This window comes from Herpailurus yagouaroundi, unplaced genomic scaffold (assembly GCF_014898765.1).
Source record: "Herpailurus yagouaroundi ecotype Mexico unplaced genomic scaffold, PumYag 196, whole genome shotgun sequence".
In the NCBI taxonomy this organism is placed as follows: Eukaryota; Metazoa; Chordata; class Mammalia; order Carnivora; family Felidae; genus Herpailurus; species Herpailurus yagouaroundi.
The window spans coordinates 21,779,236-21,807,110 of NW_024412427.1; the positions used below are offsets into that span (position 1 = coordinate 21,779,236).

The following is a 27,875-nucleotide window of genomic DNA, read 5'->3' on the forward strand; positions in this document are numbered from 1 at the left end:
TCTCTCTCTGTCTCTCTCTCTCTGTCTCTCTCTCTCTGTCTCTCTCTCTGTCTCTGTCTCTGTCTCTGTCTCTACCCATTCTTGTTCTCTCAAAATAAATAAATATTTAAAACAATCAGTTCTGCCTCTGAACCCAGGCATTGATAAAGCCTGAGTGTCCTAGGTGGGTGTGCACATCTAAGTCTTAGTAACTCATCTCATTTTACTTCAGGTGCTATGGTTTTCTAGAGAGACTCTTTCCTGATTCAAGTGGTATTTGTAGCTTGATGGACTTTGATTCTGATGTCAAAAGTAGTAATGGAAGAAACCCTCCCCATAATCTCTTAGCAGCTGTTTCGTATCCTCAGAGGGACCCTCCTGACACAGTAGTGACAATACTATAAAAACTGGGATTTTGTCCCGAATGTTAGAGGTGTAGATAAACTGTCTGCTTTAGTTTCCTCATAAAACCAAATAGACATGAACAGGAAACAGCATGGTATTGTCCATACAAATTACTCCCAAGTTGTGCATTTGGAGCCCTTCTATTGACTAGGGTACCCATCTTAGGGCTCTGACATTGCAACTATGTGTTCTGAGTCTTGGAGAGTTTGCAGAATTCAGTCTTATCAATAAAAACCAAGTTACTGCTGCACTGCTATATATCGGGTGTTAGTGGGCCAGCTCACAATGTGATTTCTCCTGAAACAGATGGTTGATCAGTTGTCTGTTGCCAAAAACTATGTGACAAACATAAATACCAGTCTGAAAATTCTGTCATTCGTAACAAGAGAACATCAAGCGTTGAGTGGTTCTTCTGAGCTGTACCATATTCTCTTTCCTATTCTCACTTGCTGACTGGAAGATACAGTTTATGTTTGTGAAGAATATGAATATATAAAAGTTCTTCAGGTCTTGATTCTTTGTTGAAATCAGCTCGGGTGCCAGTTTTTAGATTATTTGGGGGCCTCTACCTTAGGTGTATCTGCTCCTCTATGGCTCTCTCACGAGTGCTATAAACCTAGATTGATTATGAAATCACCTTCCTACCAACAGATTAGAAGTGAATCAGAACAGGGGTTCCTGGTGGCTCAGTTGGTTGAGTGTCCAACTCTTGATTTTTGGCTCAGGTCATGATCCCAGGGTTGTGGGATCGAGTCCTACACTCAGTGGAGAGCCTAAGATTCTCTTTCTTCCTCTGCCCCTCTCCCCTGTTCATGTGCTCTCTTTCTCTCTCTCTCTTTCTCTCTCAAAAAAAAAAAATAATAAAAGTGAATCGCAATGGATTAAAATGACATTTTTCTCCTTGGCATTACTCTAGAGCATCAGTTCTTGAGTTTCTGATGTTACTATTCTTGGTTTACTTTGCACAGGATTATTTTCTCTCATGGGTAGTTATTTGAGTATAGAAACGAGTGGGAAAGGACTGTAATTGAACGCCCACTCGGGACTGCAGGAATGTGATAGGCACTTTTCATGTATTCTTCCATTTAACTTTACAACAGTGAGTGAGGTAGATAATTTTGCTGCTTTACAACCAGGGAACTAGGTCCAGGAGAGGTTAATTGTCTTGTATTCTCAAAGATCCGTTTCTCTGATTCCATAACCCGCTCTCTTTATACTCTCCAAGTCTCCATTTGGGAATAGTGTTTTCTCATTGCATTCCCACTTTCTGTAGTGGATGGAGATTGCACTGGTCTTTTGAGATTGAGCCCTGAGCTTTCTGTCAGACCTGGTCTGAGAACCAGGTCTGCACCTTGTTTTACTTTTCAGAGTCCCAAGAGATTTGGCCTAATTTTATGTATTTTACAAAGCTGCCATTACACACTTATCCCTTGTTTCTTTCTCCTCCGTGGCTACCGGTAAAAGAAGATTGAGTCTCACCGTTTCATGGCTCTGAAGAGCAAACCCACAAGACCTTCTCATTTTAATAATTTTAATCACCAAGGAGAAGTAAGAGAGAGAAAACAACAGAAAAAAAATCAGAGTTTCAAAAATAGTTAAAAGTCTTAGTTCTTGAGACTAGTCAATATACCATAGCTCTTGAAATTCTTAGGCATTTTTTTTAATTTCTTTTTTTTTTAATGTTAATTTTTGAGAGACCGAGCATGAGCTCTGAGGGAGCATGAGGGGAAGAGAAAGAGAGGAAGACACAGAATCTGAAGCACACTCTAGGCTCTGAGATGTCAGTACAGAGCCCAACGTGGAGCTCGAAATCATGAACTGTGAGATCATGACCTGAGCTGAAGTTGAATGCTCAACCTACTGAGCAACCCAGGCACCCCAGGCATTATTTCTCAGAAGCTACTAGATATCTCTTTTACAGGGATTATTTTTGTTGAGGAACTGTGGTCCAAACCAGATTCAGGTTGGTACCACTGATGAAATTTTCTCTCCGCGTTAGGTCACGTTTCCAGTGATTGTTCAAGCACCAAGGGTTTCATTACAAACCGGCTATGTAAGAGACTTTCAGAAAGCAAAGATATTTCATGTTAGAATGTGCCACTTGACAGGACTGGGAAATGATATTAGGCTTAGTTTAAAGTATTTTTGCTGCCCAGGACTGGGACCCATAGCCACATGTGTCCATTGAACACTTGAAATGTGGCTACTTTGAGTTGAAATGTGCCATCAGTGTGAATGACTCACTGGATTCCAAAGACTTAGAAGGGGGTGGGGGGGTGGGGAATCTCCATTTTTATATTGATTACATGTACATGAATTTTGTAATTCTTAATTTTGAGCTTACTGTAGATTCATATGCAGTTATAAAATATAATACAGAGAGATCCCCTGTTCCCTTCACCCAGTTTTCCCCGTGGTACCATCTTTCGAAACTATAGTATAATAGCCCAACTGCGACATTGACATTCATGCAATTCACTAACCTTATTCAGATTTCATCATTTTATGCATGCATGTGTGTAATTCTTTGCAATTTAATCACCTGTGTAGATGCATATGACCAGTACCACAGTCAAAATACAGAATTGCGTTGAAAGGATTCCCTGTGCTAAGCTTCCGTAGCTATAGCAACCCGCCTCTCCCCCATTCTCCCCCCTACCCCCAATTCCTAGGAATCCCTAATCTGTTTTCCATCTGTGTACTTTTGTCATTTCAAGATTGTCATATAAAGGGAATCTCCTATAGTATGGAGCCTTTTGAGATTAGCTTTTCTCACTCAGCAAAATTCTCTTGAGATCCAACCAAGTTGTTATCAGTTCTTTCCTTTTACTGCTGAGTAGTAGTCTTTGTTTCTTCTTACTTTTTAAATGTTGCTATTAGAAAGTTCAAAATTACACTTGTAACTCACCTTTGTGGCTTTCATTGTATTTCTATTAGCACTGATGTAAGTTCATGTTTGTCTGAAGTAATCAAAAAGCATATTTCTGTTGCATTTTCATTGAGTTTCAGGCATTCCTGTGTTAAATGGTGTATTTTGTTCTGCTGATTGTAAATCAGCTTATTTGGAAATGAACAAAAGGACAGTGCCTTTTGAAACAGACAGGGCACCTGGGTGGCTCAGTCAGTTAAGTGTCCTACTGCGGCTCAGGCCGTGATCTCCTGGTTCGTAAGTTCGAGCCCTGCATTGGGCTCTGTGCTGACAGCTCAGAGCCTGGAACCTGCCTCAAATTCTGTGTCTTCCTCTTCTCTCTGCCCCTCCCCCACTCACACTGTCTCTTTCTGTCTTTTTCTCTCTTTTTCGCTCTGTCTCTGTTGCTCTGTCTCTCTGTCTCTCTCTCTCTCTCTCTCTCTCAAAAATATTAAAATTTTTTTAATAAAAAATAAAATCATTTCAGGAGAGTGAAATCATCTCAGGGTCTCTCCCTTTCCCCTCCCCCAGTTTTTTGGGGGTTTTTTTTGGTCAGTTTTTCAGTAAGAAACCCTTTGTATTTCTGTCTATAAAAGAGACTTTTCGTAAGGTTAGGCAGCAAGGAGGGGTGTCTTACAACTGCTGCCAACGCTATTCAGTACACTGGTTTGAGACTAATTAAATGGCTCCTATTTATCTGATATTTTCCCCCTAGAGAGATTCAGAAATATTTTTTTTTCAACTTAAGCTTCAAAAAGAAACCAGCTCAGTTAGCTTATAGTGGAGGGAAGAAGCAGGACACAGGGACACTTCAGAGCAGATTAGAACTGAGGTGACGGATAATACCATTTTCAATTAAATTGCCTGGGGAAATTAGGTAGGCAGAGAATAATTACCTGAGTTGGCATATATCCAGGTTTCTGAAACTAAGACCCTGCTCGAATGTTCTGAGGATCACTGATGACCACAGGCAGCCAGGGACCTTGAGGGCTGTCTGATCTCAAACATATTTAAATCTTCCGGCTGCAGTGCATGGCAATTTTAAGTCAAATTAGGTAGCATGAGAAACTCTATCAAATAAAACCTTGTTAAAAAAAAAAAAAAAAAAAACAACAACAACTAAGACCTCCCACCCCCAGCAAGCCACACAGCAAAGCATCATATTAAAGGGAGGCTTCTCTGACAAAATTTCTATTTATACATAATATAGAAAATACATCTGTAAATATATTAAATATACTACAAATTAGAGATTACATGTAATTTTTGAATGCTTATGTAGTCAGAGTTAAACCTATATTTTCGTAACTTCTGCTGTGTGACTACCACCAGGACACTGGAGCTGAGATGGGAACCATAGGAGAAACCTAGAGAGGGCTGAGTGAAGTATCATGGTAGTCTTTCCCTCGCGCAGAGGGCCCTGGCAAGGTGACAGCCCTTGGTCATGCCTTGCGAGGACCAGGAAAGAACGCTAAGTAAATGTCACCTGATTTGGGAGTTCATCCAACCTAGTTGTGGAAATGAGCCTTGAATGTAACCGTACCTTTAATGCAGAAGTCAAGATGCAGTATTGTGTTCCCCACCCCAGCTCTGCCTCCAGTGACCTATTACTGTGACTGCTAAGCATGGGTTTCTTGGGGTCCGTGCCACTGGTAGCGCCTGGTGCCATGCTGCCCCTGCTTTGTCTGGGTGGGGTTGATGGAAGAGAAACGAGGTTGTTCAAGTATAGATTTTGTCTTTTCTCTTCACCTAGAGAAAAGCTCGCTTTGCTTTCTACAAAAGGAAATGGAGCCAGTGGTTTTTCTTTGCTTCTAGTGTTCGCTTTTGCTTTGTTCCTGTCTTTTCATAATCTCTGAATTTCAGAATGCAGGTATAGGAAAATGGGTGTGGAAGGTGTAAAAAAGGAACCAGTTACATTTTTCTTCCTCTCTGCCCCCCCCTCCCCCAATACAGCTATAAGGGGATAGCAGAATGCTTGGATTGTTTCATAGCCTTCCTTGAATAAGGCAGTTCTGGTACATGGCGGGGGGAAGGGAGGGCTTTATGCAAATTACAGAAACACACCCCTTGGCGAGGCTGCAGCCCCCATTTGCCCCCAGCCATGGCCATGAGCCAGATCTGAGTGCAGTGCATGTGTACTCAGCCCTCACCTGTGCTGTATGGTAGGTGCAGAAAGCACCCCTGTCTCCCAGCACTGGGAGCACAGATGGGTGCACAGCCAGATGCAGCTCTTAAGAGTAAGTATACACAGGGGCCTGGGCAGCTCAGTCGGTTGAGCATGCAACTTCCGCTCAGGTAGTGATCTCACACCTCGTGGGTTTGAGCCCAGCCTCAGGCTCAGTGCTGACAGCTCAGAGCGTGGAGCCTGCTTCAGATTCTGTGTTTCCCTTTCTCTCTGCCCCTCCCCTGCTCGTGCTCTGTCTCTGTCTCTCAAAAATAAACATTAAAAAAAAATTTTTTTTAAGTGTACTAGGCCAGATCATCAGGGTTTGAAGTCCTGCTTCTGTGCTTCCTTGCCATGCGCCCCTGGATAAACGATGTAACCACTTTGTGCCTCAGTTTCTTCTTCTGTAAAAAGTGTCTACCATAGGGTTTGGTGTGAGTTAATGACTTCATACACAGAAAACAGTGAGTTAATACCTGGATGTAGTAATTTCTCAGTAATTAGTAATTATTGCTATTGTTATTCTCCTAAATCGGTCAGTTTTGCTCTCTAACCTGTTTTTAAAGGGATATTTCTTAAAAGCTGCTTTTTTTCTGTAAAAAAAAAAAAAATCTAATAGGCATTGTGCTTGTAGATGTATGAAGCATCCTTTGAATTTTCTATATTCTTTCCCTGTAAATATTATTGTAGAAAATATAACATGTAGGAAATGTAATTTAACTTAAGCAATTTCAGCCCATGGCATGTGCTTGCTTTTCATTTTGTTACCTCATCGTCCTACTCAAATGTTAATATTCTAGATGTTTAGTTTCATGATGGTTCAGTTTAACTGAAAGGGGAGGAACTTCTGCTCTGGATTTGGAATTTGGAGAGTACATGCATTCTTGGGTTGGCTAATGGGATCCTAAGAACATTAACTACTCCCAGTGACCAAAGTGAGAGTTGTTAAAAACAACAACAAAAACCCATACTCGCCGGTTTTAACTTTCATGTATTCTCTCCACTGGCCAGTTAGCTTTTCTTGTGACATGACCTCAGTTCCCGTCCTGAGAAGAAAACCACACGCAGAAACAAATCATGCTCACAGTTACTAGGTGTAGTAGGCAGAATTCGGGGATGGCCCCAAGGCGCCCATGCACTGGTATATGCACCCTGAAAAATCTGTAGTACTAGGATTACGTCACTCCCGTGATTCAGTTATGTTGCATAGCACAGTTGGCTTTAAGAGTGAGAGCTTATCCTTGGTGGGCTTGCCCTAATCAGGAAAGCCCTTATAAAGGACTGAAGAAGATTCAAAGAGAAGTATTCCACACAAGGAAGGTTCTTCGTCTCTGGCTTTGAAGATGGTGGGGGTGATGCGGCAAGGAGTATAGGTGGCATCTAGGACCTGACAGTGGCCCCCTGCTGATAGCAAGGAAACATAAGTCCTCAGTCCTGTGGCTCCAAGGAAGTAAAATTAGCCAACAACCTGACTGAGCTTGGAAACAGATTGTACCTCAGCCTCCAGAAAGGAAGCCTGGAAGACACCTTGATTTTAGCCTTGTGAGACACTGAGTGGAGAACCCAGCAACCGCGCCAGACTTCTGACCTTTAGGACTAAGAGCCAGTAAATGTGTGTTGTTTAAAGCCATGAAGTTTGTGGCAGTTTGTAATGCGATCATAGAAAACCAATACATAGGGGAAACTAGGGGAAAGAATGTAGGTGGATCATTGCAAAACCATTACCATTATTTAGGGGGCAAAAAATCCCCCAAACACCTCATGATCTCCTACAGAGAGCCCTCAGTTACACATTTTAAAGCTGATTAGCCACAGTAAATGACAGATACAGAAGCTCTAAGTTTCCTGGGCCAAGTTTAGAGCCGTTTCTCAAACTGGCAGTTGGAGACCCAGCGAGGGGCAAAGGGATGGCTGAACTGCTCTCGGGCAGGATGTTGACTGAATAGTGGTACAGGGTGAATATGCAGAGCAGGGAGGCAGAATCCTCTTCACTCCATGCTTATAAATGTTTCTGACTACGTCTTTAATTTAGGGCTCACTAACTTGGAGAGGGCGAACAGGAAGGCGTAGGAGAGGGGGCTGTCTGGGTGGCAGTGATGGGGCAGCTGGGGGGCTGTGGGGAACTAGAAGGGGATCATTTAAATATGTATGTAGCCAGATAAGGCCCATGGAAGCCTCTCCAGTATAGCCTGGTGGGGAGAGAGTACATGTCGGGCAGACAGAATCGGAGGGTGTGAACTCAGGACCTGGAGTTTTGTTTTTGTCCACTGGCCTATCTTCACAGCTGGGAACAGGGTCTGGCACACAGTGAGTGCTCCATAAATGTTTGTTGAGTGACTGAAGAGACAAACATATTAATACAATATGCAGAAATAGCAAATGTGATTGCATTGGTGAGAAATGCTTCTAAAATCCAGTTACTTTTAGTGTTGTGACATGGTACCACTCTGGGCTATCCTTTTGGCCTGCTGTTTACCTTTCTTAACCTACAGCTCCATTTGAGGACTGTTTTGGAAGTCATTAACTATGGAAGAAGACCAAGCCAGTGTTGAGCGCTTCTGGCTGGCTGGCACTGCCCCAGGTACCTGGTGTGTGTTTCTTCTCCTTTTATCCTGACCCAGACTTCCAAGGTGGGTCTTAGTATGACCTGCCTTTGACAGAGGGGGAGACGGTTTCAGAGAGGCAAGGTCCGTTGCTCAAGACCACATGGCCGGTAAAGGTTGCCCTCAGCTTTATCTGATTGTCAGGCCCCTGCTATTGCTTGCTACTCCGAGCGTGTTCTGCAACCAGCATTGGCATCACCTGACAGCCTGTTAGGGCTGCAGAATCTCTGGTCCCACCTTAGACCTATCCCAGACAGAATCTGCATTTCATTCAGATATGTGGGTGGTTTGTATCCATATGAATGTCTTGGAAAGGGCATTAAATGCCAGTCCTTCTGTGTTCAATATATAGATGTGCAGAAACAGGCCGGGCGTTGTCACCCTCAAATACTGGGTTCTAAACTCGGGTTATTCATGGGCCACTTGTATGGATTTGGCCAAATTTTTCACCTGAATTTGTTACTCTTTTCCATATAGATGTATTTGCTTAAAAAGAAAATATAATTGGCAGCAAACAAACCCCACAACTATATGGCAATATAGTTATATTACTGTAGTAAATAGCTGTGAAACTGTATTTATAGTAATATACTTATGTTCGATAGAAAAATGACATTTTCTTTTTTATTTTTTTTAACGTTTTTTTTTTATTTTCGAGACAGAGAGAGACAGAGCATGAACGGGGGAGGGTCAGAGAGAGGGAGACACAGAATCTGAAACAGGTCTCTGTCAGCACAGAGACCGACGCGGGGCTCGAACTCACGGACCGTGAGATCATGACCTGAGCCGAAGTCGGACGCTTAACCGACCAAGCCACCCAGGCGCCCCGAAAAATGATATTTTCCATAAAGAGAAGATAAGTCTTAATATACGTGCAGTTGTACATTAGCTCTCCATGTACCATTGTAAGTTAACTGTATTTTACATGTAAGCTACGCCATTAATAATAAACTGTAATCTATTGTAAGATATTTTTCTATGGACCCTTAATGGCAATGTGTTTCATGTTACGACACACTGCTGTGATAGATTGTGAAAAATGGCCACAAAGTCTTCCCTTCCCTGCACCTATGCCCTTGTTATGTGCAGTGTCCCACTAATGGGTGAGACTTTCTCCATCCTTTATAGCTGGGCTTGACTGTGTGACTAGCTTTGCCCAAAGCCACGTTAGTGCATATGACGCAGCAGAGGCTAGCGTGTTGGGTTCTGACCTCTTGCCATTCTTGCAAACTTGAGATCACTATGTGAACCAAAATAGTTACATGTTTTAAGCAACAAAGGTTTGAGGTGGTTTGTGATGCTGTACGCTTGCTGACGTGAGTATTCTCAAACGCTGTTTACAAAACAATTTCCATGTTCGAGAGCAGATCAAAGAGCAATGATTCTGTTTTGATTCAGTCTTGCCAAGTTATTCTTCATTTGAAAACAAAATCCTGATATTGAATGTCTGGGAAAGGGCAGTCCTTCTGTGTTCAATATATAGATACATAAAAACAGGCCTGGCATTGTCACCCTCAAATACTTGCACATTTTTATCCCCATCTACTGAGAAATCAAAACTTGACCCTCGGCTACAGCTTCGCTGTTGCTTTGAAATAAGACTCTAATGCTAATAAGTCTAAATTCTGTGGCCTGTCATTACTGGTGGTTTGCAGTAAGATGTTGGTGCTTTGTTACGGTTTGGAAGTAGTTCTGTGCATGTGCTTCTCTTTGGTGAGAGTGAAATGCAATTGTGTTTCCCATCACAAGGTATCCGTGGAGAACTGTGATAGCAAATCTTGTAGAAGTGTAAATATTCACCACTTACTGGGTTTCCTTGAGCTGTGTGAAGAAGTGTTCTGTCGTTTTTGAAAGAAGCCAACGAGTATTCATGGGTAGACTCACTGAAATGCAGTCTTTAAAAAGACAGCTTTAATGAAATACAATTTACGTACCATAAAGTTCACCCATTAAAATGTACGATTGGATTTTTTTTTTTTTGTATATTTAGAGTTGTGCAACCACTACCATGGTGTAATGTAAGAACACTTGGATTGCTTGTGTCCAGGAGCATTGACTGTCTTCCCTGCCCCTTCAGTCCTACACGACCGCCAATCTGTCTTCTATGGATTTGCCTAGAATAGGATATTTCATATACACAGAATCCTACAACATGTGGTCTTTTGTAACTGGCTTCTCTCATTTAGTATAATGCTTTCTAAAGTTTATCCATGATATGTATGTATCATATGTATGTATGTATGATATGATATGTATCCCTGTTGCATTCTTTTACTGCTGAATAACATTCTGTTGTATTCCATCTGCATTTTGTGTATCCATTGATCAGTAAATGGGCTTTGGGATTGTTTCTACTTTTTGGCCATTATGGATAATGCTGCTATGAAAAAGTACATGTAATCTTTTTATATGGACATATGTTTTTATTGCTCTTGGGTACCGGCCTAGGGTGGAGTTACTGGGCCATATGGTAATTTTATGTTTAACCATTTGAAGAACTGCTAAACTACTTTCAAAAGTGGCTACACCATTTTATTCCCGCAAGTAATGTACAAGCATTCTGATTTTTCCGAATTCTCATTAACGCTTGTAATCTGTCTTCCAATTATAATTATCCTAGTGGGGGTGAAGTAATAGCTTATTGTGGTTTTTAACTTGGATTTTTCTGATGATTTATGTATTTGTGTATCTTTTTTTGAGAGATATCTATTTAGATCACTTACCGTTTCTAAATTGAGTTTTTTGTCTTTTTATTGTTGATTTGAAATAGTTCTTAACATACTCTGGATACAAGTCCTGTATTAGATAAGTGATTTGCAAAAATCTTTTCCCATTGTGTGGGTTGTCTTTTCACTTTTTTGAGAGTAATCTTTTAAGCACAAAAGTTTTTAATTTGATGAAGTCAAATATTTTCTTTCATTGTTTGTGTTTTTGGTCCCAGATCTGTGAAACTGTTGCCTAACCCAAGGTCACAAAGATTTACTCCTGTATTATATTTACTCCTTAGTTTTATAGTTTGGGTTCTGATATTTACATGTGTGATCCATTTTGAGCTGATTTTTGTGTATAATGTGAGGTAGGGATCCACCTTCATTCCTTTGCATGTAGATGTCCAGTTGTCCCAGCACCATTTGTTGAGGAAATGGAATGGAAATGGAATAATGCTGCCACCCTTATTGAATGAAAACCAGCTTTTGTTTACCAGCACCAATAGGTTTCTAATATTTGGGAATTTTGTCTATTTATTAGGTTTCTTTCTGTGTTACAGAAGAATAGACCAAAAGCATATGCAAAGACACACATAAACACAGACATCCAGAGACTTCTACACACACAGTCTCTCTTTTACCAAGGACTCATTTGTACTCTTTAACACCTGGAGTAATAATGTTAGAATGAAAAAGGCGGTAAGTTGAGGCCTTGATTCATATATGACTACGACACTAAGTCAATTATAAAAGTTCATCTGCCATATGCCAGTAGCTAGTTCATGACAAACTGTTTAGACCATTTCACTCCTTTGTGGGTATTTCATCACTGACTTCCTCAATTGTTGCAGTATCCTAGCCACGCACAGAATTAGAAAGGTGTATGGAATGATGGGTTGTCCCTAGGGAATTAGAGAAGGCAGAGGAAAAACACATCTTGTCTTTAAGTCTTTTGTTACAGAAGGACTTCGGTGGCAAGTAGTTTCTCAAAATGAGGAGCATGGTACAGCAGGGTCCTTAATGAGTGTTTCTGGAACTCTGCTTTGTTTCATAGTCCCAAGAGGCATAACATAGTTATGTAGTTGAAGTTCCTGGCTATCGGCAGGCCACCTAATTATTCACCTGTTCAATGAAGATTTCCTGAGCACACTAATATGCTAGACACTGAGCAAGGTGCTAGGGATAGCTGTGATGGTTTTCAATACTTTCTTACAATACTTCATTACAAATAAATTTAATATGAAAACAGGGTGCGAGCCATGGAGGAGGCAGTTCCATAGAGGCTAAATATGTGTCAAGGTGCCTGGGGTTGAATGCCAGCTCTGTGTGATTTCTGAAGAGTCATTTCTGAGTTTTCTCTCCTATAAAATGTGAATAATCACAGTATATACATTTTAGAGTGTTTATGTGGATTATATATGATATAATTCATGCCTAGAGCCTGGGTCAGAGTAAATATTTGCTAAATCAATAAACAAATGCACATGATACTAGATAATCTCTATTTCTGTATTTTTAAAATGGAATATTTTGTTCTTCTAGAAAATTTGGGATGAATTGGATTGTTTTTCACTTTCAATTATAAAAGTAACAGGTTTTGTGGTAAAATAGCACACAATGGTAAAATGTTAGGTTAAAATGCAAAGGTCCTTTTTTTTTCCTCTTATGTCCTTCAGCACCAGTTCTCCTGGGACAGCTACACTCAAGTTTCTTGTTATCCCTCCAGATACATTGTCTGCGTCTAATAGGATTTACACATAGGTTAGCGAGGTTTGTTTTAACACATTGGGGTCATAGTACACATATTACTCAACTACTTGAGTTTTTAAAAATTAATACTGTGACCTGATTTTTTTAAATCTGTACATATAGATCCAACTGTTTTTTTTTTTTAATGTGTTTTTATTTTTAGTTTTGGGGGGGCGGGGGGTGTAGATACAGAGGATCTGAAGTGGGCTCTGTGCTGACAGCAACAAGCCCGATATGGGACTTGATCTTCTGAACCCTGAGATCATGACCTGAACCAAAGTCGGGCGTCCAACCAACTCAGCCACCCAGGTGCCCTGCTTCTTTCTTTTTAATGGCATATAGTCTTGCATCATGGATGAACCATCCTACCTAGAACCTTACTGTAGACATCTCTATACATCGATGATGACTTTCTCAATAACACAGTTCACATCTTACAGATGTCATTTTCCCATGTTTCAATTGCCAGTTTTCTTTAAAAAAATTTTTTTAATGTTTATTTTTGAGAGGCAGAGACAAGGAATGAGTGGGGAGGGGCATAGAGAGAGGGAGAGACAGAGCATGAGTCAGGGAGGGGGCAGGGAGAGGGAGACAGAGAATCTAAACCAGGCGCCAGGCTCCAAGCTCTCAGCATAGAGCCCAACGCAGGGTTTGAACTCATGAACCACAAGATCATGAGCTGAGCTGAAGTCGGATGCTTAACTGACTGAGCCACTCCGGTGCCCCTCAATTGCCAAATTTTTCACCTCTGCTCCTCCCAAATGCAAATGGATTTGCTTTTAACTTCTGTGTACTTCTGGTACCACCTGGAACTTCCCACCCCTCCCAACCCCACCTTGGAAAGATCTCAACACCTAAATTTCCACTAAACCAGAAATCTAATGTCAAATCCAGAATCTACATCACCAACTTGTTAACAAAGACAACAAAAAACATGTAGCAAAAATATACTTTTTGTAGAAAGATGCAAATCCGTTATAAATCTTAGGTGTTCAACACTGTTCTTCATTGAAGTGGCAAACTTTTTCTTACAGTTCATCTCAGGACGTTTGACTGTTAATCAGGAAAAGATTTATATTCTAAAAGGTCTTAGATGGTCTTGTTCAACTGTTCCTTAATTATCATGATAAGAGGTTGAACAGTAGATCAGCACAGCGAAGAGGATCTATAAACCCTGTAGGCTGGCGTAGCGGTAACATTTCTGATTTGATGACTGTGCGTCTTTGTTCATTTGGAAAGTAATGTCACTAATGTATTAATGTGCCTTTCTGATGTGTGTGTGTGTGTGTGTTTAATATTACAGATTCTGATTTTGAAGTGCACAAAGCTGTTCCTTACACGAGAATCCTAAAGGTTCCTCTCATTGATTTTTCACTGCTCTGTGTCTGCTTGCTTCACAGAGGACGGCGCTGTGAGTTGAACTAAGTGGACATCACTTGCAGTCCCTTCCACATCTGCCTGGTGAGTATTCTGCATGCTGTGGTAGAGTTTCTAGTTGTGGGGTTCTAGAACTTAGCATCTGTAAGGTGAATCCCCCTTCATTTATACCGACGTCCACCCTGAAGTGCCCCTCAAAACTGATTGACAGCTACTTTCCTTCGTGCAATGGAGCATCCGTCCCCCGGAATTTTCCAGATTCGAGTTCATTCATTCCACCAACCTAGGGCACTTCACCCTTCACTAGCTTTTCTCCTCGCTGTCTGTGGTAGTATTGCCTGCATTCAGCGAGCCATTAGATATCATTTAAGTTCCTGTTCTCTGCAGTTATTTCTGAGGGAAAATGTAGGACTTGTATTCAGTCCTATGCAGATAATGTTTAGGAAGATTCCCACGAATGTGGAAAAAAATCACAATTACGCGCATTGTCAGCTAGAATCCACCATCCATTCTGGGGGAACTACCTGTGGAAATGACAGAAATAAATTCTCCCAGTGCCTCTCTAAAGTTCCATTTTATAAATCTCTAAAGAAATGCTGAAATGGGGGCCAGTAATAGCTCTATGTGGCCAATTATTTTTATGTATAAACCAGAAGTTGCCAATGCTTTATTCTAGAGCCAGGATCTTGATGAATATGAGTTTTTTTCTGACTTCTTAATCAAATTCCTATTTTTATAACTTCTGTAGGAACTTATATAGGACTTTTTGTAGAGAGTCCTGTTATAAGGGAAACGCTTGGACTATGTATCATTCTTCAACAGGCAAGAAGTCATTTTATAGTGATGCATGATAAAAAATAACCAGCAACTTCACTGTTCATCCTGAGAGGTGAACCCCAGCTTACAGGCATTTTAAATCAGTGTTACTTTTTTCACCATGTTGCAAGTCCTGTCACAGACTCTGTTACCTTCCAGCAGGGTCTGTGGCTGATTTTTTTCCAGCCTTTCTGTGAGGGGAGAGAAGAATCACACTTCTCTAAGTGATCAGTATTTAATGGTGACACAAGACTATCAAGAGAGTAGATTTATTATTGAGTGTCCCTACCTATTTTTAGTTGAGTGCACTGTGTTTTACTGCTTCCCATGGATGATTCATAAACTATGTTTTAGCAGGAAAACCAGAGTTGGGGTAGGGGTTTCTAAATAATTCTCTAGGGATTTTAAATCACGATAGGCATGCCATCTGCTTTTTAGCCTTTATTACATTCTTTTTGGACTGTTTGCTTTTGCTGTGCAATAGTTGTTATTCTTAAATAAGAGATCATTTTCATCGGCTTATTATAAATGAATTATGTGTGTGGTGAAAATAAACACTTGATTCAGAAGTTTAAAAACATAGCTTAGAAGTTGTTTGTTAAACATTTTAAGTTCCAAGAAGAAGTTTTTCCATATGAAGTGGTATAAATGCCAGGCACTGGATTTTACAAAGACTTTGGATGGACTCGGGGCCCAAGACAGCTAATAGAGTATGTGGGCTCTTTTTCCATTCCCTCTTCAAATAGGACCTGATTGGACCCAGTGCCCCACATGTCACCAGGTGGTGGTTACCCTTACTTTAGTCTTGCCTTCCTCCCAAAGAGAGAATTTATTTTCCTCCATCCTCTATTTAAAAAGCTCGGGGCGCCTGGGTGCCTCAGTTGGTTAAGCGGCCGACTTCGGCTCAGGTCATGATCTCGCAGTCCGTGAGTTCGAGCCCCGCGTTGGGCTCTGTGCTGACAGCTCAGAGCCTGGAGCCTGTTTCAGATTCGGTGTCTCCCTCTCTCTGACCCTCCCCCATTCATGCTCTGTCTCTCTCTGTCTCAAAAATAAATAAACGTTAAAGAAAATTTAAAAAAATAAAAAAATAAAATAAAAATAAAAAAGCTCAACTGTAGCAACATTCAGTTGTTGAGTATCTTGTATTATGAGGCATTTCATTTTCACATTGAATTGAAATCTTGTTCTTTTTAATGTCTTCCCATATTCAAAATTGGAAACCTCTAAACCTGGGAGCTGGAAGTCTTCTGGTTTTATCTTGAACACCTGCTTTCTCTGTGATTCCCATCATGAGTACCTATGACTGTACATTAGTTCTAAGCATTTGTGTTAAGCCTGATGCTCGCACCATAGGTATTCAGAATGTATTTTAATTCCTGTAATGGTACAAAGTGTATATTCTTATTTATGTCCCATTCAACTTGGCTTTTTAGCAATGTTAGGCTTAAATTCCTAAAATAGAAAATATTTACATAGAGAGCAAAATGACTATTTTTGGATTATTCTTGCCATTATATTTCTAGCTTCAAGATGACTCTTGGTAAAGAGGAATTTATAAGTCAAACCAAAGGTGGTCTTCAAATATCATGGAAAGAAAGAAAACAACCCTTGATACCTTCTTTCCTGCAGTATTGAAATTTGGAAGATTTACCTTGCTTTCTGAATGATTTTAAATTGTTTTTTTTTATTAAATATTGATTATATACAGAATGTACACTGTTATTGTCAGGTATGAAGCTCCCCAAACTTTAACGTTGACTTCTCTTTCCTTTTGCCTGTACTTTGGAGCCTTCCAGGCTGTCCTAATGTGTCTTGCAGCTGGAGGTATAGGCATAGATATATAGTGACAGCCGTATGTTTATATGTATGGTACCAGCTATTAGGATCTTTTACTTATTTATTTATTTATTTTTATTTATTTTATTTTTTAATTAATTTATTAGATCTAAGACCTGTGTTCTAGGGTTGCTGCAGTGCTCTTCGGGAACAAAGATGATTCTTCGTAAATTGTGGATAGTGCAGTTATTTTAAAATCTTAAGTATTATACATAGAAGCTCTTATTTGTGGTACAACAAGAATCTGGTTTCATGTTTTCTTAGAGCCCATTCATGCATGACAAGAGTCTGGCTGAGCTCCCCAGAAGCAGACTTGAGATGAGGGATTTTTGCACGAGTGTCTTATTAAGGGAGTGCTCCCAGGAGAAACAAGTGAGTTGGAGAGGGACAGGGAAGAAAGAAGCAGGGGGATTTTTCCGAGCAAAGTCCCTGCCTCAGCCGTGATCCTGGAGGAGCTCTGGAGCATCCTTGCTCCTGAGAACCACTTCCTTCTGCCCCAGAGCAAGGGGCCAAGCTTTCCCATCCTTGCAGCAACCATTGGCTGTGGACTGGTTTGGGGGGAGGCTGTGAATTTGAGAGCATTTGGGGTCTTTGCATCTGCTGAGGAAGCAGCTCCAATAGTTAAGGGGTATTCCTCTTAAGAAATCTGCAAGTGCCGGGGTACCTGCGTGGCTCAGTTGGTTAAGCCCCCAACTTTGGTTCAGGTCATGATCTCATGGTTTGTGGGTTCCAGCCCCACATCTGACTGTGCTCCTGCTTCAGATTCTGTGTCTCTTCTCTTTCTGCTCCTCCCCCGCTTGCACGGGTGCACACATACACACTCTCTCTCAAAAATTAAAAAAAATTGCAAGTGTCATCTCTTAGAAGCAAAGCACATACAAGCCAGGAGATGGGTACACAGGACAGCTAAAAGGGACCCAGTGGTGACAGGACATGGGAGTGTCTGTTCTACCTAGCAGCAGCCATGTCATTGAATGCCATGTCATTCCTTCACTCCTACAGACCTACTTGTCATTCCTTAGACTTTCAGCCATATATTTCCTGGTACAAGTTTTCTGCATTTCGAGAAGCACCTTAAATTCACTTTCTTCCCCAGGGAAGTTAATAAGCTACTGCTTCAAATATTTTTAAGTCTGAAAGAGATTGCAGTGCAGAGAGATACCTAGGTAATTTGCAGTGAGTAAAATTTCTACATATATTTGACTTAAAAAAATAATAAAATCTGAAATCTCAAAGCTTTCCTTAGATGCATGTCAGGTTGAATAATGATTTCAGTGCCCTGAACCGGGAGGCAAGGATATTGTCTGATTGTATGATTGTAACTTATTCTTGCTAGCAGCATTTCTGAGCATACACACTAATTGTTATTTTTCACTCTCTCTTAACTATCCTTTTTAATTGTATTCCTTAATATTTCACCTTTGCCTTTAAGAGTATTTTTTTCTATGGAGTTTTTAGGGAAATATATATGGTGTTTCCTTGGGTACCTTTAATTCAGTAGAGCAAAAAAGTGTGATCCAATAGAAATATGTGAGCAGCATATGCGATTCCAATTTTTCTTGTGGCCTCATTAAAAAAGTAAAAAGGAATTGGTTGTTATAGCAGCCTGAGCTGGAGGCTGGAAAGTTCAGGATCACAGCTGAAATTAATTTTAATAATCTATTTAGCCTAGTACATCCTAATTATTATTTTAACATTTAATTAATATAAACAGTATTGAGGTTTTACATTTCTTTCATCTGGTGTATAATTTCGTACTTAAATCTCAGTTCAGACCAGCCATATTTCAAGTCCTCAGAAGCCACATTTGGCTAGTGGCACTGAGCAACTTCAGAATGTTCTAGAAAAACTCTGGTAACAGGCTGACTTCCTTTGAGATGAGACTTTGTTAGGGCTCCTGAATCACCCTGGTAACCCTGTCCAATAAAGAAATGAGGCAGTACTGTTTTCCAGAGAAAGTGAGCTGACTTTCCCTTAATGAGCCAATGTCCTATAGCCGTGGATTATGGTTAAAACGATTGGGTTTGGCAGGTAAGCTGTCACTAATAACTTGCAGGAGTGTGGAATTCTAGTATCACTTTTTAGAGGAAAAAGGATCATGAATGAACAGTAGTATGTGGAAGGATTCTAAAGAGGAAAGGATGGAGTCTTGGGTAATGGAAAGATGTGTATATGTACATAATGTGTGTTAGGGAAGAAGGTTCTAAAAAATTTGGGGTACTTGCATGGAAACCGATGAGGCTGGAGTACTAAATACACAGTAAGAATGGAAGGTAGTGGCTAGATTGTGACCCAGTTCAAAACTTACATTTTCCAGTGTATGGAGTAAGGTATCTGATGATGCAGTTTATATGCTGGGGTCTGTTTTAGTTATTTATTGTTGTGTAAGAAATCACTTCAGAATGTAGCGGCTTGAAACAGCAGCACTCACTCACTTCTGTGGGTCAGGGGTTTGGGTGGGTTCTGTTGTGCACTTCTGGCTTGGGGTCACTCCAGCGGTTGTATTCAGATGGCCTCTGAAGCTGAAAGAGCAAGAGGCTGGAGTAGCTGATGGCTGACTTGCCCCCCTCTCTCTCAATATAGATTCAGGATTTCTCCAGATGGTCTTTCTTCACGGGCAGCTGTGGGCCTTCTCACAGCATGGCGGCTTCAGGGCAGCCAGAAGGCTTGCGTGGGCTCTGGCAAGATGATTCCAGCTGACAAGCTGGAAGCAGCATCACTTTATGACTTGACCTTGGAAGTCATGCTGCATCATTTCCGTCATATTATTTGGTTATAGGTGAATCACAAACTTGCCCAGTTTTAAGGGGGAGGAGACTTAAAAGCCCACCTCTCAGTGGAAGGAGTGTTAAAGTCCCATTGTGTGAAGAGAATGTTAGAAATACCATCTGCCACAGGGACCCTCTCCTATACTATACACATCTCGACTTCTTTGCCATGATCTGGGAATGCTCTAGGATGAACAGACCACTCATTACTGGGCACGTTTCTGCACAGTGGCTCTCTCCCTTTCCCTTCCCTGGTCAGCTAGACTGGGCTGCCCTTAAGAAGACTCTAAAGTCTTCTGCTTAGGCAATGAATGGCCAGCTGGCCATTTCATGGATTGGGCTTTTCACATGTAGCTCATGAGAATGCTGCTGTTGAAGTCATTATGACATTAAAATTGTTTCTTTGTGTCATTTCCCAAAAAACCCCTGAGTGGTCATGACAGCAAGAACTTCTCCCCTCGGTGTTACAGACACCCATTTTGAGTTGGGCATACAGAGGCTTTTCCAGATGTGAAATATGGATTTTTCTCCCTGCCAAATGTAAATATTTTCTTTGTTTGGTTTGTTTCTGTAAAAGGGAGGGGAAAAAAATAAATTCAGTAGAGCTCCCCAGTCTTTGTACATTTTTGTGCTATATCAACAAAATGGCAAAAGCCCAGTGGAAATGGCTGCATTTAAAAACGCCTTACCTACTTTTCTGAAATGAAAACAGGAGCAAGGCATCTGGTCTGCTGTCCTCAGGTGGGAAAGGGCAATTTACTGAGGCCTGAGGACTAAAATAAACCCTCCCGGGAGAGGAACCAGCTTGTGACCTTGGGCCATAACCACCTCACAGATCAACTGCTTCATTTCTTGCTGTATTTTGTGGCCCCTGTTGGGGGTGGGGGCGGATTCAGTGTCACAAAAGCAGGAGGAGAGCAGTTGGAAGAGGACCCCGGTGGCTCGGTTGGTGAAAATGCTAACAGGATCTGCTGACCCTTCTTCCTGTGTGGCCAGAGGACCTGCGGTTTAACAGTGAGCATTCAGGTAGCTGGGAGAAGGCAGTACTCAGAAAAAGTTAGCAGCAAGAAGCTCCTGTGATGGTAGTGGTGTTCCTACTCCTTGAGTAATGATATAGCAGTCTAGAATTTGGGTAGGTGCAGCCCATTTTCTCATCGGAGATATGTCAAAGAGTCCCTGCAGGACTGATAGAAAAATAGAAGTCAAACCTACATCCCTAAGCAATTAGGAGTTTACTTGTTCCTGGTGACCTCTGTACTTTCTCACCTGGGTGGACACATGGTGGTGTTGGAGTCAGAATGGGAACTCTGAAACCTGGGGCCTTGGTTTTCCCATCTGGAAAATGAGCAAGCAGACTGTTGCCCGATTCATGGGTTTTGGAAGTCTTTATGGGAGATGATCCTGTAAGCTGTCCTGAGGACGAGATGGTGCGTGTATGGGACCTGTCTTATACTCCGTATGTTCTTTGTGTTTTCCTTTCCTGTGGATGTTGCTGAGGCTTCAGACTGGTTGCTAGTTAACTGGCTGGCCTCTTTCTGCGCCTCTGTAGCCCTATGCTCTTTGTTCAGTACAAAAGTAAAGGAATAAACAGTCTGCAAAGGACCAGCCTTGAGGAACTCAGATACCATTTTGTCCTTACTTTAAGGACCTCCTACCCAGGGGTGCTGTGCCCTCTGGCACTCTACAAAGTGACTTTTCTGTGGATTCCAGACTATGCACAGATGCTGCTCTTCTGTGAGGAAGACCATCCCTATATTGAACCATCTTCTTTTCATGTGTTGACAGTATTTCTGCTGCTTCCTCCATCCACATTTGCCAATACCACTGTCTCTTCTGGTGCTCCTTTCTGCCATCCTCAGGGGCTTCGGTCTTAAAGACCTGGCTACTTTGCCTCTCTTGTCGTCGTCGTCGTCGTCTTTCTTCTTCTTTCTTCTTCTTTCTTCTTCTTTCTTCTTCTTTCTTCTCCTCCTCCTCCCCCTCTTCCTCCTCCCCCTCCTCCTCCTCCTTCTCCCCCTCCTTCTCCCCCTCCTCCCCCTCATTCTCCCCCTCCTCCTCCTCCCCCTCCTCTTCTCTCTCCTCCTCCTCCTCCTTTTCCTCCTCCTCTTCCTCCTAAGTGAAATTCACACAACCAAAATTAACCATTTGAAAGGGAACAATCCTTTGTCCTTTAGTGCATTCACAGTCTTGTGCAACTACCACCACCTTTATCTAGTTCCAAAATATTTTCATCACCCCCCAAAAAATTCCACAGTCATTAAACAGTTGCTCCCCACTTTCCCCTTCCTCAGTGCCTGGCAACCACCATTCTGCTATTGGATATTTCACATGAATGGAATCATATATGAGACCTTTTATGTCTGGCTTTTTTTCCACTGGATGCTATGTTTTAAAAATTCACCTATGTTATATTACATATGTCGGTACGTCGTTCCTTGTCATAGCTGAACAACAATATCTGTTGTATGTGTGTACCATAACTTGTTCATTCATCCATTAATGGGCAATTGGGCTGTTTTCATCTTTGGCTGTTGTGAATAGTGCTGCTTTGCACACGTGTGTATGTATTTGAGTCCTTTCAGTTGCTTTGGGTATCAAATGGAATTTCTGAGTCCTGTTTTAATTCTGAATTTAATGTTTTGAAGAATTATAACACTCTTCTGTACAGTAGCTGTGCCATTTTGCATTCCCACCAGCAATGTAAGAGAGTTATGATTTCTCCACATCCTCGCCAACACCTATTTTCCTTTTCTTTTTATTACAGCCATCTTAGTGGGTGTGGAATTATACCACATGTGGTTTTGATTTGCGTTCCCTGATGACTAATCATGTGCATCTTTTCATGAGGTGGTTGGCTATTTGTTTACCTTCTTTGGGGATTTGTTCAAGTCCTTTACCCATTTTTTAAGTAGGTTGATTGCCCTTTGATAAAAGTTCTTTATACGTGGTTCATATCAGATCTATGGCTTACAGATACTCTCTCCCATTCTGTAGGTTGTCTTTTTACTTTCTTGACAGTGTCTTTTGATGCACAGATTTTTTTTTTAATTTTGATGAGGTTGAATTCACTTTTTTGTTGTTGCTCTTGCTCTCGTTGTATATAAGAATCCATCACCAAATTCAAGATTATGGAGATTTACTCCTATGTTTTCTTCAGAGGATTTTGTGGTTTAAAGCTATTATAACCATGTCGTTGATCCATTTTGAGTGAATATTTTTTAATGTCAAGTCAGGGTCCAACCTCATTCTTGTACATGTGGATATCCAGTTGTCTTGGCACTGTTTATTGAAGAAACTATTTTTTATCCATTGAAAGATCTGGGCATTCTTTTTTTTTTTTTTAATTTTTACTTACTTTAAAAATGTTAATTTCAGTAGAGTTAACATCCAGTGTTCTATTAGTTTGGGGTGTATAATACAGTAATTAAACAATTCCATACATTACTCACTGCTCATTACCATAAGTGTACTCTTTTTTTTTTTTAACATTTTTTTTCAACATTTATTTATTTTTGGGACAGAGAGAGACAGAGCATGAACGGGGATGGGGCAGAGAGAGAGGGAGACACAGAATCAGAAACAGGCTCCAGGCTCTGAGCCATCAGCCCAGAGCCTGACGCGGGGCTCCAACTCACGGACCGCGAGATCGTGACCTGGCTGAAGTCGGACGCTTAACCGACTGCGCCACCCAGGCGCCCCCCATAAGTGTACTCTTAATCACCATCACCTCTTTCACGCATCCCCCCACCCACGTCCGAATGGTAACTATCAGTTTGTTCTTTGTAGTTAAGTGTCTGTTTTTTGGTTTGTCTCTCTTTTTTCTTTGTTCATGTTTTGTTTCTTTAATTCCACATGTGAGTGAAATCATATGGCATTCTTGACAATCAGTTGGCTGTGATGTGTGAATTTATTTATTGAGTCTCAAGAGTTTATTTATTGAGTCTATTGTTCTGTATGCCTATTCTTATGCCAGTATCACATTGTTGGGATTTCTGTGTCCTTGTTGTTGTCAGTTTTGAAATCACGAAGTGTGAGTCTTTCAGCCTTTTTTTCCCCCCAATGTTGTTTTGTCCACTCAGGACTCCTCCTCCTCTTTTATTACTGTTTTGACCTGTAGTGATTCTTGAATTGTGGTACTGCACCTCAGGACAAAGGAGCAACCCAGTGAATAGTCATGTATTTGCATGGGTGGTTATTATAGGCCTGGTAGAATCCAAAGGCTTTTCTTGCTTAAGATCATTCCTTAGGAACATTGACAAGAGCTGCATTGGTGGTATTCAAAGCAAACCCAGTATGCAGGCTATTGGGTTAAAGGGGCTCATTAGAATTCTAAGGGGCCCTTTGGAAAAAAGCAAATGTACAACCTCCTGTTTGCTGTGATAACTAGATACTGTTTTCTGGTTTGTGCATATGTTCAGTTGTATTAGTAATGGTCTTCAATTATATAAACAATTAAAAAAAAAAAACAAACCTCTCCTATAAAGGAAAACTCTGACCTAGGCATCAAAATCATGAAGAAGTCAGAAGGTAGAAAGAATGAGGAGGTGGGAGAGTGATTTTGTGACTCTACCGGGATCAGTTGCTGGGGTGACTCACATTTGTTTCCAGTGTGTTTGACCTCTGGTCCATTCCTTTGAGAATATGTGGGATTTTCCTTTTGGAAATAAGTCTTATCTGTGAATCCTCGGCAACTGCTTCTTAAGCATTTCCAGATGGCCCTCAAAGTCCTCATCTAATAGAAGCTGAGAGATTGCTCCTGGAGGGGGTCGGGGTGGGTGCTGGAGAAATCAGCTTTAACCCCTAGACACTCCACACTAGGAAACTATGAGAAACAGAGATGTGTTTTCTGTTTGACCCTCATTAGAATAAGAGTTTGGAAGCAGACTGCATTGTGTGTGGTTTATATACATGTATGTGTATTAATAAAATCATTTAAAGCACTGAGTGGAAAACCCAAATAAGTGTGCAGGAACAAGTATAGACTAATAAAACAAGGTAGCAAGAAAGGGATTTTGGGCAAAAGACCCAGGCCATCTGAGAGAGTGTGGGGGGGTAACTTCTTTCCCAAAAAGTGATGGGCTTATTTTTTGTACTTTATTTGGTAGCTTTAGTATGCATTAAAAATCTTTTTACAATAATTCTTTGTGTTTAAGATTTTCATTGAAGCTTAAGAAAGGAATTATAAGAGTGACTACAAGGGAAAAAAATGGGAAACTTCACATCCCTCCCCCCACCCCCAGACCGTGTTATTAGTCATCCAGGGCACTCATAACAAAATGTCACTGCCTGGGTGGCTTAAACAACAAAAATTTATTGTCTCACAATTCTAGAGGCTAGAAGGTATCATCAGGAGTGGTTTCTCCTGAGGCTTTTGTTTTTGGCCTGCAGATGGCCACCATCTTGCTGTATCTTCACATGGACTTTTCTCCATACTTGCACATCCTTGGTGTCTGTGTCCACGTTTCCTCTCTCTAGAAGAGCACCAGCCAGATTGGATTAGGTAAGCTTACCCTAATGACCACATTCCAGTTGAATCACCTCTGTGAAGGCCCTGTCTCCAAATCCAATCACATTCTTAGGTAATTGGCAGTTAATGCTTCAACATAAGAATTTTTGAGGAGACACTGTTCAGCGCATTACAGGCAGTGTAGGTAATGGCAGGCATAGGTTAAGTAGGACGCCAGAACTTCCGTGACTCAGGGCCATGAGGGATAAGGAAAAGTTGCGGGAGTAAAGTCTATGCACTGCTAATGGGAAAGAAGCTATTTCCCTTAGTGATCAGTGTGTCACTTAGCCTTTGCTGTAACAGACTCCGACTCCCCCCCCCCCCCCAAATGTAGTGGCTTAAACCAATGACCATTTATTTAACTCACAACTGAGTAGATTGGCAATGTCGACTGGCCTTGGCAGGGAAGTTCTACTGATCTCCATTGGGCTCACTTAAGAATCTGTGGTCAACTTCTGGGTATACTGAGGATTGGCTGGTTTAAGATGGCATTAGCTGGAATGGCTCATTTCTCCTCCTTTGGCTCTTGCCTTCCAGCAGGCTGACTTGGGCTTGTTCACACGGCAGTAGCAAAGTACATGGAGCGAGAGCAAGGGGGAGAGAGTGAGTGTGTGCAAAAACACCCCAATTATTTCTGCCACATTCTGTTCACCAAGGCAAGTCACAGTCTAGCCCAGATTGAAGAGGTGGGGAAGTAGACCCTTTCAGGTGAATGGCTCTTGGACTAGGATTATCTGACTGTAAAAGTTCTATGGCCTCTTTTACTTTATATTCATAATACACTTGGCCTGTTCTCACAAATCATTAAATAACAATCTGGAAAGGAATTGCAAGTGCATTTATTTATAAGTGAGCAGTAATTCTTCCCGATTTGGGATAAATAGTTTAATCAGAACATTTATTTCAACCATGGGTATCTGTCTTTCCTGCATGGCTTGGTCTAGACAAATCACTGGGAGAGATCCTAATTGGGAGAATGCTAAGTGAGAGCTCAGTTTTCTTCCCTTATGCTACTTAGAATATTGAATACTCTGGAAATAAGGTAGTCTAGTGGAAACCTTCAGCTTTTTCTCATGGATACCAGCCTCATGAAACTGGAGCAGGAGAAATGGGATCTCTGAGGTCTTCTGTAGGGAGGATATTGAGCAAATTCAATTCTAATGCCTTATATGGGAGAATATGATTCATATAAACTCTCTTAGAAGAGAGTAATTTCCAGGGCGCCTGGGTGGCTCAGTCAGTTGAGCATTCGACTTCAGCTCAGGTCATGATCTCCCAGTTCTTGAGTTCAAGCCCCACGTCAGGCTCTGTGCTGACAGCTCAGAACCTGGAGCCTGCTTCAGATTCTGTGTCTCCCTCTCTCTCTCTGACCCTCTCCCCACTCGTTCTCTCTCTCCACCCCCCTCTCAAAAATAAACATTAAAAAAAAAAGTTCCTTCTCGCCAGATTTACTAGTCATACCCACATGGGAGTCTGTTAAGGGAACCCTCCCCAATTCACTCAGTATCTCATATTAAAAAAACAAAAGCAATGCTGTGTGTAACAGTTGTTCCTTACAGGCTGTATGTAACAGCCTCCCGTTGTGGGGTGACTCCAGCACGCTGAACTTTCATGGAGATCAAGAACACGTGAGCATCTTGCAGAGAAAGGAAAACTGATGTGTAGGGTCTGAAAGTTCCAATATTAAAATGTAAATCTGGAAAGCAAAAAGAAACCTATTTTTAGTGCATTTCCACAGAAAAATCATTTGGCAGATTCTTAGAAAGTTACTCACTTATAGTATGACTCCTTCAATTTCACTCCTAGGTTTCCTTCCCAAGAGAATGAAAACTTCTGTTCTTACAAATACTTGTAAATGAATGTTCATAACAGCTTTAGTCATAACACCAAAAGTTGGAAAGAACCAAATATCCAGCAACAGGTGATGGATAAACATATTATGATGTATGCATACAATGGAATACTGCCTAGCAGTGAAAAAGGACCAAGTTATTGGTGCAAACCATAACTGGGGTGAACCTCAAAAACACCCTGTTGGGTGAAAGATATGATATGTAAAACGGTACATATGCTGTTATTTATAGGATATTCTAGACCAGAAAAATCTGTAGTGACAGAAAGCAGGTTGGTGTTTGTGGCTGGTGTGTATATAGGGAAGGGTGTGGGGGTGGGGATATCAGGGGGGCCTGAAGGAACTTTTGGGTTGATATAAAAGCTTCCAGTATCTTGGTTGTGGTACTGGTGACATGGGTGCATTTGATTATATATAACCTTTACCTCAATCAATTTAGCTCTCCTAGAGGAGTTACTCCTGTTTCTCATACAATAGATCTATAGTAGGGCTATGTGAGATTTTTATGATCATTAAGAGGGGACATAGGTTTGTAGAAGCTAATACTAGATGAAGCTTATTTGTTAGGTTCATTTTTCTCTAAATTGTACGTTGTTGGAAAGACTAAGCAAGAACAAGCCCATTGTAGACCTGGCTCAAGTGACTAAGCCAACATCTTTTTAATTAAGACCAAATTTGGGAAATTCTTTAATTGAATTGGGGACACTTCACTTATATAGCTGAACTATGGGAGGGACAGCTGGGTAAAGTTAACAGATCATTTTCAATATTTGATATAGCACAAAGGAGTAAAGATTGGGTTTATGGTTCATAGATAATATACTCACATCAATCAAATCTTATTCTTTGAAAAATCAGAGTGTTTTAATAGTAGGTGTATGTTGTATGTGTACTATCCAAGTTCTGGAGGGGACAAAAGTACGTAAGAACAGGAGAAAAATAGTCCCTTAAAATTATTTGGAAGTGTCCAATCCAGTCATGTAGAACTGGCTGCTAAGATCCTGTTTTGGCCTGTTCTCTCTCTGATTGTTTAAAAGATAAAGCTGTGAGGAAAATGTTTGTCATGTGTTTATTTAGATTCAATAGTTGGATGTAACTTAGTAAGAGCAACTTGTTTTCTTTTAGCATCAAAGGGTTTATTAATTCACAGATGTCATTCATGCCCCAGAGTGCTAGAGACAGTGATTTATGTTGTCAAAGGCTGGTA

At 41.1% G+C, this 27,875-nt stretch overlaps 1 protein-coding gene across 13 annotated transcripts in view; it reads left to right on the forward strand.

Moving 5' to 3' along the window:
- Positions 1 to 27,875, forward strand: part of PLCB4 (phospholipase C beta 4) — a 419,941-nt gene that overhangs the window by 154,355 nt on the left and 237,711 nt on the right. For all 13 annotated transcript variants that reach the window (XM_040447668.1, XM_040447674.1, XM_040447664.1 and 10 more), the window contains one exon: positions 13,917 to 13,977. The gene's annotated coding sequence lies outside the window, so the exon portion shown is untranslated. The remainder of the gene's footprint in view (positions 1 to 13,916; positions 13,978 to 27,875) is intronic.